At 34.2% G+C, this 16,624-nt stretch overlaps 2 long non-coding RNA genes across 2 annotated transcripts; both read left to right on the top strand.

Moving 5' to 3' along the window:
- Positions 1-4,696: 4,696 nt before the first annotated feature.
- Positions 4,697-5,600, top strand: LOC148587778 (uncharacterized). Its single transcript, XR_015911297.1, has 2 exons — positions 4,697-4,894; positions 5,248-5,600. It is a non-coding gene; the product is annotated as an uncharacterized LOC148587778 (long non-coding RNA).
- A 5,693-nt stretch (positions 5,601-11,293) lies between these two features.
- LOC148587777 (uncharacterized) lies at positions 11,294-12,180 on the top strand. Its single transcript, XR_015911341.1, has 2 exons — positions 11,294-11,465; positions 11,821-12,180. It is a non-coding gene; the product is annotated as an uncharacterized LOC148587777 (long non-coding RNA).
- Positions 12,181-16,624: the final 4,444 nt, after the last annotated feature.

Genomic DNA, 16,624 nt, shown 5'->3' with positions numbered 1-16,624 from the left:
TGTATTCCCGAGAGCCTTGTCTACAACTGTCCGAACGCGAGTAGTCCCGCAACATTACAACGAGCCTCGTATGGAGTCTCGTCCGAAGACCATCTGGATACCTATGTTTTATTTACAGTTTTCATCTTTTATTTTAGTGACCATCCGGACGGCGTTATGTTCCGTCCGGAGGGCCATCGTAGAATTGCAAACGGACTTTATTTCCATTTACTATTAAGGTTAGGAGTATAGGGCTATAAATACATGCTTATAATCCCAAGAACGTAGCTTTTGATTATATTTGAGTTTTTATCAATAAGAAGTCTCAGAGTTAGCTTTCTTCAGTTTTTTCTTCAAACCCTAGATAGATTCTAACGTTTTGAAAAGATTTCTTAAAGGGAAAAATGTACTTTGGACCTCTGAATTACCACTCATTTTGACATGTCCCCCCAAACTTGAAAACCTCTCAATTTGGATTCCTGAATTTTCAATTACAGTCAATTTGAACCCCTCCGTCAATTTTTTTCCGTTAAAACCCTTAAAAAAACAAAATTACCCTTCAATTTTCTTTTTATTAAAAATTGAAAAAAAAAAAAAAAAAAAGGGGTCACAAGGTGGCCCAACCGTTGGTCACCTCGTGATTTTTTTTTTTTTTTTATTTTGAAATTAAGGTTAAATTTGAAATTTTATAAAAAAGTCAAAGGTATAAACGTCATTTTCTAACTTTTATCATTTAAAATTTGACGGAATGGTTCAAATTGATTGCAATTAAAAGTTCAAAGGTCCAAATTGAAAAGTTTTGAAGTTTGAGGGGCATGTCAAAACGGGTGGTAATTCAGGGGTTCAAAGTAAAATTTTCTCTTTCTTAAATCTTTGATAGACTCAAGGTCTTAGAAGTATTTATCTCTTCTTCTTCTTGTTATTCTTTACATCCCACAATGTTACGCTGCATCAATAAGGCAGATTGAAAGGTGTTCCAACATGTACCGATGATTCAATGAATAATCCTATAATTTGAGAATCCCTAGCATTATTTTGTGTTGTTTTCTAGTGTGAAGCCCAGCATTACCCTTTCCTGTTTTGTACGCCACACGAAAAATTGTGAAATTTCTTGCCATATAAAGGAATTTAAAAAGTAGTTGGCTTAAGGGGCATTACATTTTTTTGACATGTCCACACAAGGAAAGAGAGAGGGGGGATTCGAACTAATAGCCTCCGCTTCATTAGGCGTGACCCACAGCCGAGTGAGCTATCTTTTGGAGACATAGGGCACCACATTTGGTCAAATGGAGTAGGTGAATTACTCTCAAATGATTATGAACTTATGATAGTGGCCGAATCACTCCTTAAATGGTCAAGGCCTCAAGGGTGGTCTGGTCATCACTTTCGGCCATATTTGGGTGTGGTCCAAGTACTCCTACGACCATTGAAATTTGGAGGTAGTTTGGCTACCCCATATACATTTTTTTTTTATTAAGAATATTTTGTCCTCGAAAGAATAATGACAATTTTTGATAGTTTACACATTGTGCAATCTAAAGATTTAGAAAATATTGTTAATTAGAAGGTAATACCCATAAATACAAACCAAAAACAGACAAGAAAAGCCAACAATAAAGAATCAAATATTAGAAAACTAAAAAGACTCACTTAGCACTATCATATATATATATATATATATATATAGGTGGTTGGCCACTCTAGTCAACTTGTGTCCAACCTAAAGCCAAACATGAAAGAACTGCCCTATCTTTGCTGTTGACTACATCCTTCTGACCTATTCTATGTTGTCTCCTTACTTCTTGTTTTTTTTTCCTGTCGAACTCTAAGCCTTTTGTAGTTCTTTTCAATTTTGCATATTTTATAATTCCTATATACTGATGCAGGATGCAGCAACTGATGGAACCAATGACTTAACAGATAAATAAGGTTTGTACTAGCTATTCATTCAAACTTTACAATTTGCCTTCTGAATCATTTCCTTCGACATGCTGGTGTATGTAGTCTGATACTTCTATCCATGTTGTTACAGAATGTTACTATACTAAATCAAAGCTGAATAGAGTTATCAATTTGCATACCCGGCTTCCACATGCATAATACTTAAAAATGGAGGATCTGGTCCATTTTGTAATGTTAGATCAAAATATGGATCAAAATGAGTGGTGTAAAATGATTACTCATGATATAAAAGTGGATGTGAGATACATGTTGGATGTTGCTAAATGATGGGTTCATATATATCTTTTGTATCGTCACATTTAGATTGTAGTTTGTACTTCCTATTCATTTCACCTACCACCTCTCTAGTTCCACTTTTTTTGGGAATTGTATTCATGTAGTTATATTTCTTCTTTGTATACCCCAAAAGAATAAAAAGATAATAGCTGCAATTTAGAAGTTTGGAAGATAATTTTGATGTGAGAACACAATGCTCAAAATTTTGAAGATTGTAAGAAGACAATGATGGAACTAAAAGCGATTATGCTCAAATCTCTCTATGTTTGGATGATTGTCTGCAATTGTTTTATTTCTTAGAATTTCTTGATGTGCTCTTTTACTTTTTCTAAATTTGGTTTTCTTTTGTACATTTTCCGTGTATTTGAGTTACGCCCCCGCCTCCGCCCCCCCCCCCCCCCCTTTTTTTTAAATGAGATTGATTTACTTTTTAAAAAAAAAAAGAAAAAAAGAAAAAGAAGATAATAGAAACTTCAACAACTTATAATAACATATGTTACATTTCAATACAATGTTCAACATTTTGGAATAAATAATTATAGAAATTATACTTTTATTTCACTCCTATCTCGTTTTGCTGATTGGGGTAGTGCCAATCAATTTTTTATTTCTTTTAAAAAAAGTAGCTAGTAGGCATTGTCACATCAATAAGGTGAGATAAAAATTGTGTTACTCTTTTGCAAATTTACAGGATCCCAACCTCATGTCTATATGTATATGTCCGCATGCGAGTGTGAATGTACTAGAAAAATATTCCTTTATCAGTAGCCTCAAAGCTAGAATTTTGCGTGTTTTAATTTTTAAAATTTTTATGGTTAAATAATTGTAAGAAGGAGAGGAAAAGAAGATGAACTCCCAAATCCACTTAAAAGTTGTCTCAAATCCTGATTTATATTTTATCTCTTGTTTTATATATATTTCCTCATGGTGTCTCTGACCTGTCCAATCTTAAAACACAGAGACATGATTAAAAATATATTGTTCAGTAAATGTGGCTCATGATCATGGGTAATGTTACTGATGCAGCCTCAAGAAACTTGTTGATCTCGTTCAACAAGTTGAAAAAGAAAAAAATAATGATGAAAGGTGAATGTATAAAAAAGAGGGTAATCATAGATTTTTCTATTTAATTCAGGATTGTATTCTAAAAGATGTAGTGTAGTTTATTGCTGAATCCTGATGTGGACAGAATAATTTTTGGGAGCAAGAGGCAGATTGAAAGTTGATCCAATATGTTCCAATGAATAAATCTAAATAATATGAGAATCCCTAGTATTATTTTGGGTGTGAAGCCAAGCATTACTCTAATACTCTTTCGTCTTTTGTACACTACTCCATAAATTGTGAACTTCAAGTCATAGAATTATGTGGGTCACCATTCGGAAAAGTGAAATGAAATTCTCTCAATTTCATTTCAAATAGACAATATCTAGTTAGTGTATTCAAGAAGGGTAAAATTCTCTAAAAAACCACTAACCGAATGCTATTCATTTCATTTGAAAAGGAAATGATCATATTCCCAAAATGAAGGTGGTTGTACTACTCTTAAATGGTTCAAATATATATATATATATATATATTACTCTCAAATAATCATAATGGTGGCCGAATCACCCTTCAAATGATCAAAGTTGGTTCATTCATCACCTTCGGCCATATTTGGGGGTTTGCCGAACCACCCCTATGGTTATTGGGGTGGTTCAGCCACCCACTTTTTTTAAAAAAAAAAAAAAAATTATATTTTTTTTATTAAAGGCATTTTTATCTTTGAAGAGTTAAAGACAATTTTTATTAGTTTGTACATTGTGACAATCTAAAATTTAGAAATGAAAAGAATAATCTTGGGTTTTTTTATTTGTAAGATTTTGTATCGTTATGCACAAATTTCTTTGACAACGTTAACATTTGTCTAAGACTCTAAATGCTTAGGGTTTAGCTCTTTTTGACCATTTATTATTGACCAACGCCCTCTCTCTTTCCTCTAGATGATCTTCCAACTAAGCAAAGTCAACTAAGTCATCTCATTATATAAAGAGAATGAGTACATTCACTTCTTTACACTCATTTTTTTTTACACCTATAAGTAACTTTTAAAACCACCATTAGTTGTAATAAATTGTGTAAAAAAAAAAGTGAAAATAAGTGAAGCATTATTCTATATAATAGCACGCAGAAAATCCATCAACTGGGATCGATCTCAAAAATCAAACATTTTCCTTAGTTTGTTTTTTTGATTAAATTCTTGTGGTCACCCTTACTTTGCTACTTTTCTCCCTCTATAATACATATTTATCTAATTTAATCAAGTTTCTGGTCCACAAAATCTTGAAATAGGAAAGGGTTTCCTTCCACGTGTCCCTCTAGCCTTCCATTGCGGGGACACAAGAGGGATACAAGGAGAATATGTATTCTTTATCTCTTCTATAAATTCATTACACTCTTTTCAAATTCATCCAAAAAAACAAAAAAAGAAAAAAGAAAATATATATTCATTGCGCTCTTTCCACTCTCTGCCTCACAATCTTATCCTACCATTGTATTACAAAAATCAAAGATGGGCAAGTTCGCCACCTTGTTGATGATCTCCCTCCTCCTCTGCTCCACGCTGACCTATGCTGCTCGTCCAAAGCCATCACATTCTGACGAAATTCCAGCGGAAACCCACAATGGGAATGGGGTTAGTTGAAATTACATCACTACAAACAAACAAAAAAAAAAAGAAGCATGATTTAGTGACATGGTTATTTGGGGCATTTTTGGCCCAAAAAAGGCCTCAAATGATTTAGCGACGCTTGAATGTGAGCACTTGGAGCACGTTTAAATAGATCGCGATTGAAATTCAATTTCAATACGTTTTTTCAGTTATAAACGCCTCTAAAATGGGGCATATGAGAATGGTCATTTACATAGTAAGACGTCCCTATATAGAGACGTTTTATTAAAGTGCCCTTATTTCAAGCATTAGTAAACCTTGGTTTTTTTTTTTTTTTTTTCTATAAATTTGATTTTTGCTTTTTTTGTAATCAATAGGTTGCTGTGGGGGCGGGAATACACTCTCCCAACAGGAAGCTGGAAGATAAAAAGCATGCAACTAAGAGAAAGAGGATCGATCCAGATTGGGGTTGTGATCCAGCTAGTGATGACGGATGTTGATGGATATTGCTAGAAGAGGACAACTATTTCGACACGACAGCTGAAGAATCTGAAACCGAGAAACCATGAAATTATCCAAAAATAATAATAATAATAATAATGCTTGTTGCGATTGATATGATGTCTCATTCGCAAGTACTCTTGTCTTTCTTTGTTTATTATATTTGTTCCATTCGTGAAGAATCTCTGCTGCATTTATGCAGCGTTCATGAAGAATAAATTACTTTAGATGAATGAGAATTAATGTTCTCACTTCTTCTTCTCCCCCACCCCCCCCCCCCCCCCCTCCACCCCCACCCCCACCCCCCCACACACACACATCCTTTTTTTGCATTATTGGCATGAGAAAAAACTTATTGCAGCCCTTGCAATAGCTTGGATCCGAATCCATCCAAAACAGCACAACGAATGAAAGAAGAAGAAGAAAATGAAATAAATTCATCTGGGTATGATGAAATTTCCATGCCTTTTATCGATCATGTGGATGAATGTGATAAGCCAGCACACACATGCACATCCATTAATTGAAGCTGAAGATATTTCAACTACTATGAATCTATGATGCTTTATTAAATATATACAAATATAAATTAGAAATTAAAGAAGTAAATGAAAGAAGTAGCAGTGAATTTGGTGGAACTGTTTTACTCTCGTCCTCTACTTCAAAAGAAATGGAAGAAATGGAGTGGAGTGGGGCTCGCCGGTTCTTTATAACATAAGGGTAAAATTCTTTTGAACCGGAGAGATCCTAGTTCGGGTAACATTACTGATGCAGCCTCAAGAAACTTGTGGATCTTGTTCAAGAGGTTGAAAAGGATAAAAATAATGATGAAATGTGAATGTATAAAAAAGAGGACAATCATAGATTTTTCCAGGAGAATTGTACGCTCAAAGATGTGCATACTTTTCTGCAGGGCTCTATTTAATTTGCATAGTTTTCTAGTGGGACATGATTCTCCTATATTTTATTGCCGAATTCTGATATGGACAAAAGAATTTGAGGGTGCAAAAGTGATGTAGATAAGAATGCCACTTAGGATTTCATGAGGAAGACTCGTTCGGATGTAAGTGTGGAGGTACCCTAAAGAGTCGTACCAAGGAGAGTCAAGACGAGATCGCAGACTCGCGCAGAAGCTGAATTCCAGAGGGCTTTTTCTGCAACTTCGTCTGAAGCCCGTTCGGACGGGAAGAGTGAAGTGTATTCCCGAGAGCCTTGTCTACAACTGTCCGAACGCGAGTAGTCCCGCAACATTACAACGAGCCTCGTATGGAGTCTCGTCCGAAGACCATCTGGATACCTATGTTTTATTTACAGTTTTCATCTTTTATTTTAGTGACCATCCGGACGGCGTTATGTTCCGTCCGGAGGGCCATCGTAGAATTGCAAACGGACTTTATTTCCATTTACTATTAAGGTTAGGAGTATAGGGCTATAAATACATGCTTATAATCCCAAGAACGTAGCTTTTGATTATATTTGAGTTTTTATCAATAAGAAGTCTCAGAGTTAGCTTTCTTCAGTTTTTTCTTCAAACCCTAGATAGATTCTAACGTTTTGAAAAGATTTCTTAAAGGGAAAAATGTACTTTGGACCTCTGAATTACCACTCATTTTGACATGTCCCCCCAAACTTGAAAACCTCTCAATTTGGATTCCTGAATTTTCAATTACAGTCAATTTGAACCCCTCCGTCAATTTTTTTCCGTTAAAACCCTTAAAAAAACAAAATTACCCTTCAATTTTCTTTTTATTAAAAATTGAAAAAAAAAAAAAAAAAAAAGGGGTCACAAGGTGGCCCAACCGTTGGTCACCTCGTGATTTTTTTTTTTTTTTTATTTTGAAATTAAGGTTAAATTTGAAATTTTATAAAAAAGTCAAAGGTATAAACGTCATTTTCTAACTTTTATCATTTAAAATTTGACGGAATGGTTCAAATTGATTGCAATTAAAAGTTCAAAGGTCCAAATTGAAAAGTTTTGAAGTTTGAGGGGCATGTCAAAACGGGTGGTAATTCAGGGGTTCAAAGTAAAATTTTCTCTTTCTTAAATCTTTGATAGACTCAAGGTCTTAGAAGTATTTATCTCTTCTTCTTCTTGTTATTCTTTACATCCCACAATGTTACGCTGCATCAATAAGGCAGATTGAAAGGTGTTCCAACATGTACCGATGATTCAATGAATAATCCTATAATTTGAGAATCCCTAGCATTATTTTGTGTTGTTTTCTAGTGTGAAGCCCAGCATTACCCTTTCCTGTTTTGTACGCCACACGAAAAATTGTGAAATTTCTTGCCATATAAAGGAATTTAAAAAGTAGTTGGCTTAAGGGGCATTACATTTTTTTGACATGTCCACACAAGGAAAGAGAGAGGGGGGATTCGAACTAATAGCCTCCGCTTCATTAGGCGTGACCCACAGCCGAGTGAGCTATCTTTTGGAGACATAGGGCACCACATTTGGTCAAATGGAGTAGGTGAATTACTCTCAAATGATTATGAACTTATGATAGTGGCCGAATCACTCCTTAAATGGTCAAGGCCTCAAGGGTGGTCTGGTCATCACTTTCGGCCATATTTGGGTGTGGTCCAAGTACTCCTACGACCATTGAAATTTGGAGGTAGTTTGGCTACCCCATATACATTTTTTTTTTATTAAGAATATTTTGTCCTCGAAAGAATAATGACAATTTTTGATAGTTTACACATTGTGCAATCTAAAGATTTAGAAAATATTGTTAATTAGAAGGTAATACCCATAAATACAAACCAAAAACAGACAAGAAAAGCCAACAATAAAGAATCAAATATTAGAAAACTAAAAAGACTCACTTAGCACTATCATATATATATATATATATATATATAGGTGGTTGGCCACTCTAGTCAACTTGTGTCCAACCTAAAGCCAAACATGAAAGAACTGCCCTATCTTTGCTGTTGACTACATCCTTCTGACCTATTCTATGTTGTCTCCTTACTTCTTGTTTTTTTTTCCTGTCGAACTCTAAGCCTTTTGTAGTTCTTTTCAATTTTGCATATTTTATAATTCCTATATACTGATGCAGGATGCAGCAACTGATGGAACCAATGACTTAACAGATAAATAAGGTTTGTACTAGCTATTCATTCAAACTTTACAATTTGTCTTCTGAATCATTTCCTTCGACATGCTGGTGTATGTAGTCTGATACTTCTATCCATGTTGTTACAGAATGTTACTATACTAAATCAAAGCTGAATAGAGTTATCAATTTGCATACCCGGCTTCCACATGCATAATACTTAAAAATGGAGGATCTGGTCCATTTTGTAATGTTAGATCAAAATATGGATCAAAATGAGTGGTGTAAAATGATTACTCATGATATAAAAGTGGATGTGAGATACATGTTGGATGTTGCTAAATGATGGGTTCATATATATCTTTTGTATCGTCACATTTAGATTGTAGTTTGTACTTCCTATTCATTTCACCTACCACCTCTCTAGTTCCACTTTTTTTGGGAATTGTATTCATGTAGTTATATTTCTTCTTTGTATACCCCAAAAGAATAAAAAGATAATAGCTGCAATTTAGAAGTTTGGAAGATAATTTTGATGTGAGAACACAATGCTCAAAATTTTGAAGATTGTAAGAAGACAATGATGGAACTAAAAGCGATTATGCTCAAATCTCTCTATGTTTGGATGATTGTCTGCAATTGTTTTATTTCTTAGAATTTCTTGATGTGCTCTTTTACTTTTTCTAAATTTGGTTTTCTTTTGTACATTTTCCGTGTATTTGAGTTACGCCCCCGCCTCCGCCCCCCCCCCCCCCCCCCCCCTTTTTTTTAAATGAGATTGATTTACTTTTTAAAAAAAAAAAGAAAAAAAGAAAAAGAAGATAATAGAAACTTCAACAACTTATAATAACATATGTTACATTTCAATACAATGTTCAACATTTTGGAATAAATAATTATAGAAATTATACTTTTATTTCACTCCTATCTCGTTTTGCTGATTGGGGTAGTGCCAATCAATTTTTTATTTCTTTTAAAAAAAGTAGCTAGTAGGCATTGTCACATCAATAAGGTGAGATAAAAATTGTGTTACTCTTTTGCAAATTTACAGGATCCCAACCTCATGTCTATATGTATATGTCCGCATGCGAGTGTGAATGTACTAGAAAAATATTCCTTTATCAGTAGCCTCAAAGCTAGAATTTTGCGTGTTTTAATTTTTAAAATTTTTATGGTTAAATAATTGTAAGAAGGAGAGGAAAAGAAGATGAACTCCCAAATCCACTTAAAAGTTGTCTCAAATCCTGATTTATATTTTATCTCTTGTTTTATATATATTTCCTCATGGTGTCTCTGACCTGTCCAATCTTAAAACACAGAGACATGATTAAAAATATATTGTTCAGTAAATGTGGCTCATGATCATGGGTAATGTTACTGATGCAGCCTCAAGAAACTTGTTGATCTCGTTCAACAAGTTGAAAAAGAAAAAAATAATGATGAAAGGTGAATGTATAAAAAAGAGGGTAATCATAGATTTTTCTATTTAATTCAGGATTGTATTCTAAAAGATGTAGTGTAGTTTATTGCTGAATCCTGATGTGGACAGAATAATTTTTGGGAGCAAGAGGCAGATTGAAAGTTGATCCAATATGTTCCAATGAATAAATCTAAATAATATGAGAATCCCTAGTATTATTTTGGGTGTGAAGCCAAGCATTACTCTAATACTCTTTCGTCTTTTGTACACTACTCCATAAATTGTGAACTTCAAGTCATAGAATTATGTGGGTCACCATTCGGAAAAGTGAAATGAAATTCTCTCAATTTCATTTGAAATAGACAATATCTAGTTAGTGTATTCAAGAAGGGTAAAATTCTCTAAAAAACCACTAACCGAATGCTATTCATTTCATTTGAAAAGGAAATGATCATATTCCCAAAATGAAGGTGGTTGTACTACTCTTAAATGGTTCAAATATATATATATATATATATTACTCTCAAATAATCATAATGGTGGCCGAATCACCCTTCAAATGATCAAAGTTGGTTCATTCATCACCTTCGGCCATATTTGGGGGTTTGCCGAACCACCCCTATGGTTATTGGGGTGGTTCAGCCACCCACTTTTTTTTAAAAAAAAAAAAAAATTATATTTTTTTTATTAAAGGCATTTTTATCTTTGAAGAGTTAAAGACAATTTTTATTAGTTTGTACATTGTGACAATCTAAAATTTAGAAATGAAAAGAATAATCTTGGGTTTTTTTATTTGTAAGATTTTGTATCGTTATGCACAAATTTCTTTGACAACGTTAACATTTGTCTAAGACTCTAAATGCTTAGGGTTTAGCTCTTTTTGACCATTTATTATTGACCAACGCCCTCTCTCTTTCCTCTAGATGATCTTCCAACTAAGCAAAGTCAACTAAGTCATCTCATTATATAAAGAGAATGAGTACATTCACTTCTTTACACTCATTTTTTTTTACACCTATAAGTAACTTTTAAAACCACCATTAGTTGTAATAAATTGTGTAAAAAAAAAAGTGAAAATAAGTGAAGCATTATTCTATATAATAGCACGCAGAAAATCCATCAACTGGGATCGATCTCAAAAATCAAACATTTTCCTTAGTTTGTTTTTTTGATTAAATTCTTGTGGTCACCCTTACTTTGCTACTTTTCTCCCTCTATAATACATATTTATCTAATTTAATCAAGTTTCTGGTCCACAAAATCTTGAAATAGGAAAGGGTTTCCTTCCACGTGTCCCTCTAGCCTTCCATTGCGGGGACACAAGAGGGATACAAGGAGAATATGTATTCTTTATCTCTTCTATAAATTCATTACACTCTTTTCAAATTCATCCAAAAAAACAAAAAAAGAAAAAAGAAAATATATATTCATTGCGCACTTTCCACTCTCTGCCTCACAATCTTATCCTACCATTGTATTACAAAAATCAAAGATGGGCAAGTTCGCCACCTTGTTGATGATCTCCCTCCTCCTCTGCTCCACGCTGACCTATGCTGCTCGTCCAAAGCCATCACATTCTGACGAAATTCCAGCGGAAACCCACAATGGGAATGGGGTTAGTTGAAATTACATCACTACAAACAAACAAAAAAAAAAAGAAGCATGATTTAGTGACATGGTTATTTGGGGCATTTTTGGCCCAAAAAAGGCCTCAAATGATTTAGCGACGCTTGAATGTGAGCACTTGGAGCACGTTTAAATAGATCGCGATTGAAATTCAATTTCAATACGTTTTTTCAGTTATAAACGCCTCTAAAATGGGGCATATGAGAATGGTCATTTACATAGTAAGACGTCCCTATATAGAGACGTTTTATTAAAGTGCCCTTATTTCAAGCATTAGTAAACCTTGGTTTTTTTTTTTTTTTTTTTTCTATAAATTTGATTTTTGCTTTTTTTGTAATCAATAGGTTGCTGTGGGGGCGGGAATACACTCTCCCAACAGGAAGCTGGAAGATAAAAAGCATGCAACTAAGAGAAAGAGGATCGATCCAGATTGGGGTTGTGATCCAGCTAGTGATGACGGATGTTGATGGATATTGCTAGAAGAGGACAACTATTTCGACACGACAGCTGAAGAATCTGAAACCGAGAAACCATGAAATTATCCAAAAATAATAATAATAATAATAATAATGCTTGTTGCGATTGATATGATGTCTCATTCGCAAGTACTCTTGTCTTTCTTTGTTTATTATATTTGTTCCATTCGTGAAGAATCTCTGCTGCATTTATGCAGCGTTCATGAAGAATAAATTACTTTAGATGAATGAGAATTAATGTTCTCACTTCTTCTTCTCCCCCACCCCCCCCCCCCCCTCCACCCCCACCCCCACCCCCCCACACACACACATCCTTTTTTTGCATTATTGGCATGAGAAAAAACTTATTGCAGCCCTTGCAATAGCTTGGATCTGAATCCATCCAAAACAGCACAACGAATGAAAGAAGAAGAAGAAAATGAAATAAATTCATCTGGGTATGATGAAATTTCCATGCCTTTTATCGATCATGTGGATGAATGTGATAAGCCAGCACACACATGCACATCCATTAATTGAAGCTGAAGATATTTCAACTACTATGAATCTATGATGCTTTATTAAATATATACAAATATAAATTAGAAATTAAAGAAGTAAATGAAAGAAGTAGCAGTGAATTTGGTGGAACTGTTTTACTCTCGTCCTCTACTTCAAAAGAAATGGAAGAAATGGAGTGGAGTGGGGCTCGCCGGTTCTTTATAACATAAGGGTAAAATTCTTTTGAACCGGAGAGATCCTAGTTCGGGTAACATTACTGATGCAGCCTCAAGAAACTTGTGGATCTTGTTCAAGAGGTTGAAAAGGATAAAAATAATGATGAAATGTGAATGTATAAAAAAGAGGACAATCATAGATTTTTCCAGGAGAATTGTACGCTCAAAGATGTGCATACTTTTCTGCAGGGCTCTATTTAATTTGCATAGTTTTCTAGTGGGACATGATTCTCCTATATTTTATTGCCGAATTCTGATATGGACAAAAGAATTTGAGGGTGCAAAAGTGATGTAGATAAGAATGCCACTTAGGATTTCATGAGGAAGACTCGTGCGGATGTAAGTGTGGAGGTACCCTAAAGAGTCGTACCAAGGAGAGTCAAGACGAGATCGCAGACTCGCGCAGAAGCTGAATTCCAGAGGGCTTTTTCTGCAACTTCGTCTGAAGCCCGTTCGGACGGGAAGAGTGAAGTGTATTCCCGAGAGCCTTGTCTACAACTGTCCGAACGCGAGTAGTCCCGCAACATTACAACGAGCCTCGTATGGAGTCTCGTCCGAAGACCATCTGGATACCTATGTTTTATTTACAGTTTTCATCTTTTATTTTAGTGACCATCCGGACGGCGTTATGTTCCGTCCGGAGGGCCATCGTAGAATTGCAAACGGACTTTATTTCCATTTACTATTAAGGTTAGGAGTATAGGGCTATAAATACATGCTTATAATCCCAAGAACGTAGCTTTTGATTATATTTGAGTTTTTATCAATAAGAAGTCTCAGAGTTAGCTTTCTTCAGTTTTTTCTTCAAACCCTAGATAGATTCTAACGTTTTGAAAAGATTTCTTAAAGGGAAAAATGTACTTTGGACCTCTGAATTACCACTCATTTTGACATGTCCCCCCAAACTTGAAAACCTCTCAATTTGGATTCCTGAATTTTCAATTACAGTCAATTTGAACCCCTCCGTCAATTTTTTTCCGTTAAAACCCTTAAAAAAACAAAATTACCCTTCAATTTTCTTTTTATTAAAAATTGAAAAAAAAAAAAAAAAAGGGGTCACAAGGTGGCCCAACCGTTGGTCACCTCGTGATTTTTTTTTTTTTAATTTTGAAATTAAGGTTAAATTTGAAATTTTATAAAAAAGTCAAGGGTATAAACGTCATTTTCTAACTTTTATCATTTAAAATTTGACGGAATGGTTCAAATTGATTGCAATTAAAAGTTCAAAGGTCCAAATTGAAAAGTTTTGAAGTTTGAGGGGCATGTCAAAACGGGTGGTAATTCAGGGGTTCAAAGTAAAATTTTCTCTTTCTTAAATCTTTGATAGACTCAAGGTCTTAGAAGTATTTATCTCTTCTTCTTCTTGTTATTCTTTACATCCCACAATGTTACGCTGCATCAATAAGGCAGATTGAAAGGTGTTCCAACATGTACCGATGATTCAATGAATAATCCTATAATTTGAGAATCCCTAGCATTATTTTGTGTTGTTTTCTAGTGTGAAGCCCAGCATTACCCTTTCCTGTTTTGTACGCCACACGAAAAATTGTGAAATTTCTTGCCATATAAAGGAATTTAAAAAGTAGTTGGCTTAAGGGGCATTACATTTTTTTGACATGTCCACACAAGGAAAGAGAGAGGGGGGATTCGAACTAATAGCCTCCGCTTCATTAGGCGTGACCCACAGCCGAGTGAGCTATCTTTTGGAGACATAGGGCACCACATTTGGTCAAATGGAGTAGGTGAATTACTCTCAAATGATTATGAACTTATGATAGTGGCCGAATCACTCCTTAAATGGTCAAGGCCTCAAGGGTGGTCTGGTCATCACTTTCGGCCATATTTGGGTGTGGTCCAAGTACTCCTACGACCATTGAAATTTGGAGGTAGTTTGGCTACCCCATATACATTTTTTTTTTATTAAGAATATTTTGTCCTCGAAAGAATAATGACAATTTTTGATAGTTTACACATTGTGCAATCTAAAGATTTAGAAAATATTGTTAATTAGAAGGTAATACCCATAAATACAAACCAAAAACAGACAAGAAAAGCCAACAATAAAGAATCAAATATTAGAAAACTAAAAAGACTCACTTAGCACTATCATATATATATATATATATATATATATATATAGGTGGTTGGCCACTCTAGTCAACTTGTGTCCAACCTAAAGCCAAACATGAAAGAACTGCCCTATCTTTGCTGTTGACTACATCCTTCTGACCTATTCTATGTTGTCTCCTTACTTCTTGTTTTTTTTCCTGTCGAACTCTAAGCCTTTTGTAGTTCTTTTCAATTTTGCATATTTTATAATTCCTATATACTGATGCAGGATGCAGCAACTGATGGAACCAATGACTTAACAGATAAATAAGGTTTGTACTAGCTATTCATTCAAACTTTACAATTTGCCTTCTGAATCATTTCCTTCGACATGCTGGTGTATGTAGTCTGATACTTCTATCCATGTTGTTACAGAATGTTACTATACTAAATCAAAGCTGAATAGAGTTATCAATTTGCATACCCGGCTTCCACATGCATAATACTTAAAAATGGAGGATCTGGTCCATTTTGTAATGTTAGATCAAAATATGGATCAAAATGAGTGGTGTAAAATGATTACTCATGATATAAAAGTGGATGTGAGATACATGTTGGATGTTGCTAAATGATGGGTTCATATATATCTTTTGTATCGTCACATTTAGATTGTAGTTTGTACTTCCTATTCATTTCACCTACCACCTCTCTAGTTCCACTTTTTTTGGGAATTGTATTCATGTAGTTATATTTCTTCTTTGTATACCCCAAAAGAATAAAAAGATAATAGCTGCAATTTAGAAGTTTGGAAGATAATTTTGATGTGAGAACACAATGCTCAAAATTTTGAAGATTGTAAGAAGACAATGATGGAACTAAAAGCGATTATGCTCAAATCTCTCTATGTTTGGATGATTGTCTGCAATTGTTTTATTTCTTAGAATTTCTTGATGTGCTCTTTTACTTTTTCTAAATTTGGTTTTCTTTTGTACATTTTCCGTGTATTTGAGTTACGCCCCCGCCTCCGCCCCCCCCCCCCCCCCCCCTTTTTTTTAAATGAGATTGATTTACTTTTTAAAAAAAAAAAGAAAAAAAGAAAAAGAAGATAATAGAAACTTCAACAACTTATAATAACATATGTTACATTTCAATACAATGTTCAACATTTTGGAATAAATAATTATAGAAATTATACTTTTATTTCACTCCTATCTCGTTTTGCTGATTGGGGTAGTGCCAATCAATTTTTTATTTCTTTTAAAAAAAGTAGCTAGTAGGCATTGTCACATCAATAAGGTGAGATAAAAATTGTGTTACTCTTTTGCAAATTTACAGGATCCCAACCTCATGTCTATATGTATATGTCCGCATGCGAGTGTGAATGTACTAGAAAAATATTCCTTTATCAGTAGCCTCAAAGCTAGAATTTTGCGTGTTTTAATTTTTAAAATTTTTATGGTTAAATAATTGTAAGAAGGAGAGGAAAAGAAGATGAACTCCCAAATCCACTTAAAAGTTGTCTCAAATCCTGATTTATATTTTATCTCTTGTTTTATATATATTTCCTCATGGTGTCTCTGACCTGTCCAATCTTAAAACACAGAGACATGATTAAAAATATATTGTTCAGTAAATGTGGCTCATGATCATGGGTAATGTTACTGATGCAGCCTCAAGAAACTTGTTGATCTCGTTCAACAAGTTGAAAAAGAAAAAAATAATGATGAAAGGTGAATGTATAAAAAAGAGGGTAATCATAGATTTTTCTATTTAATTCAGGATTGTATTCTAAAAGATGTAGTGTAGTTTATTGCTGAATCCTGATGTGGACAGAATAATTTTTGGGAGCAAGAGGCAGATTGAAAGTTGATCCAATATGTTCCAATGAATAAATCTAAATAATATGA

The sequence above is a fragment of the Corylus avellana genome, chromosome 2 (genome assembly GCF_965113065.1).
Source record: "Corylus avellana chromosome 2, dhCorAvel1.hap1.2, whole genome shotgun sequence".
In the NCBI taxonomy this organism is placed as follows: domain Eukaryota; kingdom Viridiplantae; phylum Streptophyta; class Magnoliopsida; order Fagales; family Betulaceae; genus Corylus; species Corylus avellana.
The sequence above is the reverse complement of the archived record's forward strand: the minus strand, read 5'-3'. Positions and strand labels throughout refer to the sequence as shown.